This window comes from Triticum aestivum, chromosome 1D, assembly GCF_018294505.1.
Source record: "Triticum aestivum cultivar Chinese Spring chromosome 1D, IWGSC CS RefSeq v2.1, whole genome shotgun sequence".
Lineage (NCBI taxonomy): Eukaryota > Viridiplantae > Streptophyta > Magnoliopsida > Poales > Poaceae > Triticum > Triticum aestivum.
Genome location: NC_057796.1, coordinates 181,982,622 through 181,987,746, shown reverse-complemented (window position 1 = coordinate 181,987,746; position 5,125 = coordinate 181,982,622). Strand labels below are relative to the sequence as shown.

The window sequence follows — 5,125 nt, the reverse complement described above, 5'->3', positions numbered from 1 at the left end:
AAAAGTAGTTTAGTCCCCAACTTAGCCCATAAACATCTCCAAAAGTGGCTAATAAATTCAATATCATGATTTGAAACAATAGTATTTGGCACACCATGCAAGCGAATAATTTCACGAAAGAACAAATCAGCAACATTAACAACATCATCTCTTTTATGACATGGTATAAAGTGTGCCATTTTTGAGAATCTATCCACGACAACAAATATGCTATCCCTCCCCTTCTTTGTTCGAGGTAAACCAAAAACAAATTCCATAGATATATCCTCCCAAGGAACACTAGGTACAGGCAAAGGCATATATAAACCATGAGGATTGAGTCGTGACTTAGCTTTTTGACATGTAGTGCAGCGAGCAACAAAACGCTCAACATCCCGTCTCATCTTTGGCCAAAAGTAATGTGTAGCAAGTACGTCCTCCATCTTCTTCATGCCAAAGTGTCCCATTAATCCTCCTCCATGCGCCTCCTGCAACAACAAAAGAAGAACGGAGCTAGCTGGAATGCATAGCTTGTTAGCACGGAACACAAATCCATCATTAATGATGAACTTGTTCAACGTTCTTCCTTCTTTACAATTCTGCACTACATCTTTAAAGTTAGCATCATGCACATATTAATCTTTGGTGGTCTCCAAACCAATTGAAGTCAAGTTGTGAAAGCATAGTATAGTGACGTGACAATGCATCAGCAATAACATTTTCTTTACCCTTCTTGTGTTTAAAGACATAAGGGGAAGTCTCAATGAATTCAACCCATTTAGCATGTCTACGATTCAGTTTAGCTTGACTTTTAATATGTTTCAAAGATTCATGATCAGAATGTATAACAAATTCTTTGGGTCATAAACAATGTTGCCATGTTTCTAAAGTCCGAAAAAGAGCATATAATTCTTTATCATAAGTAGAATAATTCAGACTAGGCCCACTCAATTTTTCAGAAAATTATGCAACAGGTTTCCCATCTTGTAATAACACACCTCCTAATCCAATTCCACAAGCATCACATTCAGGCTCAAAAGTCTTATTAAAATCAGGAAGTTGGAGTAAAGGAGCATGTGTCAACTTATCTTTCAATACCGTGAAGGCTTCTTCTTGTGCAGTACCCCAAACAAAAGGCACATCCTTCTTTGTAAGCTCATTGAGAGGTGCAGCAATGGTGCTGAAATCTCTCACAAAACGCCTATAGAATCCAGCGAGGCCAAGAAAACTCCTCACTTGTGTGACCGTCACTACTAGAAATCCAGGTTTTACCTAGGGTCAAAAACCCTAGGTGAAATGCCAAAAACCCTAGGGAAAGACTTTACCTAGAGCTTGCCCTAGGTCAATAACCCTAGGTATAGTATAGTCGGGAAAGACCTCTTTCCCTAGGGTGCATTTGGCTAGCTCTAGGGGAAGTTCTTTACCTAGGGGCACAAGCCCTATGGGAAAGAAATTCGTGTAGATATTGCATCCTACATGGAAAGGTGGTTCACCTACAACCATATTAGGCCCTAGGGAAAGATTGTGGGACCCCCTTTTGTACTGCCATAATTCAATTGTGAAATTTAAATTTGAATTCATGCTACCGTAATTCAAATGTGAAATTTAAATTTGAATCCATGCTGTCGTAATTCAAAACAGATCCATAGTTATGGATCAAAAGAAACACCACATAATCAATATAGATATCTCCGGATATCAACCGTCACATGCATACATCAAATGCAAAACATCACCAACCATATCATCTTTGTCAAAAAAAATAGTGTAGCTAGCTAGAGTTTGCTACAGCTAACCAATTGAACATCTCAACTAGCATGTACAGTACATAATTGTTATAGGCCAAGCCAAGTATTAGTTGGAGTTTGCAACATCACTGAACATCAGCATCATGTTAACCATACTACTTAGTGCACAAGTTCCAGTCCGATTGAAAAAGGCCCCAAACACCCGTTCAAGACCTGCAGCAGGCTCCATCTTCAAATATCAGGCAGAAACTTTTGAGGTGATATCATGGTCTTGAAAATAGTGATGAGAATCAGCTAAGTATTTTGTAGCAAGCTCTTTTAGAAATTTCAAATAGAAGAATGTCATAGTATGATACGTATTTTCAAGGGCTGAAAGATGATGACATAACTTGTTAAAAAACTACTCCTTCTGTAAACTAATATAAATATAATTAGTTTATAGAGGGAATAGAAAGCAAGAAGAAATTATCAAAGTACCCTAGAGTAACCCCTTTGTACTGTTTGAGAGTTTATACAACACCAACAACATTATATTGGTTTATTGCCAATTTGACACCCGAAATCTAACTAAGTTTTGATAGATTATTTTAGTCTGCACAATTCACAAAAGAAAGTCATGGTCTTAATCTCTGTATATACAACCTAAAAAGCACGGATATGGTGACATGGCCACGGCGACACACATACTGCATTTTCCAAAAAGAGCCATCAGGGACATGACAAGTATATATTAAAAAAGTATGCCATGTAATATATAGTTACAGATAGAAAAAGGGACTGAGATGAGATTAGAAACTGCCCCATTTCCATTTGGTGTCTCCTTTTTCAAGTGCTCAACGATTGGCTACCATCGGTGGCGCTCCCAAACGCCATCCTCCCTAACACTAAGCAACAGTCAAAATAGTAGCAGCAGCCAGCAGGTACCAACATGTAAGTGAGAAACAGCTCAAGAGCTAGCAGCAAAGGCATGGCCACATGGGGAAGCAAGCAGCAGCAACCGAACAGCAAGAAATCAAGCAAAGAGATGACGAGATTGAGGAGAGGCTGTTGGGGTTATCTGCTCGAGCATGGTTGCCATCGGTGGCAGCGGTTGAGTCCAGGGGGCGGCGGTGACGGTCGAATCCAGGCGGCATTGTGTTCTCCTGGGAGTTCGTGGCGAGCGTGTGCGGGACCCAGCAAAATAGGGTTTGCATCGAGCTTTTATTGGGCTTCCCGTGTCCCCAACGTATTCTATGCTACATATCCCAGCCATGTCATTGTTTTTTTTCTTTTATTCCAGAAATCAGGGGATACTGGGGGACAAGCGTATCCTGGCATGTCCGGCCATATCGCCGCCATATTATCACGGCAATTCGGCAGTTTTGGCCCTGTCCATGCTTTGTACTAGTATACAACATCATGTAACGATGGCTTTGTTACCATCCATTATTGCTTATTTATCAACATCTATAAATTGCAAAGCTGTCTTTTATTGCTATTCAATATATACGCTTCTGGGTGGCTCGCCAATCTTCACTAGCTCCCACAGTTTTGCACAAAGCATCATAATATAAAGAGAAAAGAGCAAAAGGAGGCCGCACATGCTGCCCAACCGAAATCAATGTTGGATTCACATGGAAGAGGAGTCCTCTATTTGTTTTGAGAAGTGAGAGGTTCAAAGTACAAAAAAATCTTGGCCACTTCCATCTCACAAGTTAGATTCTAGGAAGGCAACTTAGGTTCTCAAAACAATATACTGTCATGTTTAAAGGTGCACGGAATTTGGATCAACAGGTTACAATGGCAAGGACATCCAGATTTAAAAATGTACCTTCTTCTCTTCAACAGGTTGTTGCGCGCTTGGCTCGATTGCAGCTGGGACTTCGGATGGCAATCCATGTTTTCTTCTACATTCAGCCAGTGAGAAAAAAATATGAGATACTATTTGACACCTATGACTACATCTAGTTAGTAAACAGATAAATCAACAAATGCAACACGTGCACATTCAGTAGCAAGCCGTAACGCACGACGTGCCAATGGCAAGGAAAACATTAAGTAAAACCTGATATTATCACCATAGGTCTAGTAAGATAAACTGCCAAAATAACCTTTTGTTCCTAGTTTTGCACCTTTTTGGAGTTCTACTAATACAAAACGACACATTCTGATGCGTGGAGAAGAGGCAAATTCTGCCGGAACAAAATAGTAAGATTCAGACATCAAATGTAAAGTTAAATAAAGATCCGATGTTTTTGTTGATCTGTTCAGAGCCTTATTAGCATCATATATGAACAGAATATTATTAGTGGATGGTTCTATTTTGTGGTTCGGATGCCTCTTTTTTTTATCTTATCTGATGAACTGAATGCTTTTAGCACCCGCGCTCTGTTCTAGGAGTGGATCAGGGGATGGGATGTTTGGTTGAATGTAAGGCCATTCTGTTATCTTTTTGTTCTTTTTCTACTGTGGCGACCTCTATCTCTTCTCAACTTGTGGGCATGAACCAACCAAAATATTATAATCTCTTTCCTCTTGGGTTTTCTAACCTCTATGATTGTTTTGCTACCAAGATTTTTCTGACCATGTCTTGGTCTTGACTTAGATGAACAAGAGCCCGTTCTTTGATGATGCAACTAGCAGTGACAAATCAACTGATAGTCAAAATAATAGCATCTAGAGAAAACTATAATGCTAATATCGGTGCTAACTAGTAAGATAAGGGGAGTTAGAGAACCTTGTCAATGGTAGAGGCATGGTGGTGGAACCGGGCATGTAAGGAATCATGGATGCAGATCCTCGGTTGGCGAAGGGGGGAAGAAACGGCGGTCGGGATTCCCTGGCTCATCCCGCGGTGGGGGACGACGGATCCGGTGCACGCGGACCTCACCAAGTGCTTGTCGTCGCGATTTGGGTCTTTCTCTCCTGTCACTAACTCACGGCGGGGAGGGGTGGCGGCACGCTTGCGGCGGAGGTACATGACGTGGAAGACGAGGGAAAGCGGCTGCTGATGAGGGGCGCTGAGAGCATAGACACAGTCTGCACCAGCTCCGCGGCCATCTACTTGCTGCAGATCGGCATCAAATCGGGCTGGCGGCTTTCGGAGAGAACTGGATCTGGGGAGAAGGGATGGAGACCTAGCGGCGGCTCGTTTTGGGGAAAGAATGGGGGAGGAAGACCTAGCGCGCGTGACTCCTCGGTGTGCAGTGGGTCCACGCCAAAATTTGGCACAAGGCACCAAATGGAAAGCGCGCCAACGGAAAAAAATGTGCGCGACCACCTCTTTCCCTTGTTTCCTTTCTTTTTTAGACATAAATTCATCTTCCCCTAGGGTGTACTGTTCATACCATTCTTTCACTTGAGGAGGCCAATGAGCCCTAGGTGAAGAACTTCGCCCTGGGTAAAATTGGAGATTCTAG

General features: G+C 41.9%; 1 long non-coding RNA gene across 3 annotated transcripts; it reads right to left on the bottom strand.

The window, feature by feature from the left end:
• Positions 1-1,641: 1,641 nt before the first annotated feature.
• On the bottom strand, positions 1,642-4,903 carry LOC123167057 (uncharacterized). Of its 3 annotated transcripts, none has more exons than XR_006483780.1 (3): positions 4,444-4,903; positions 3,538-3,613; positions 1,642-2,611 (listed from the first exon to the last, which is right to left on the bottom strand). It is a non-coding gene; the product is annotated as an uncharacterized lncRNA (long non-coding RNA). The 3 variants fall into 3 exon arrangements; XR_006483776.1 differs by having other exon boundaries at positions 1,642-1,940; XR_006483777.1 differs by lacking the exon at positions 1,642-2,611 and having other exon boundaries at positions 3,413-3,613.
• Positions 4,904-5,125: the final 222 nt, after the last annotated feature.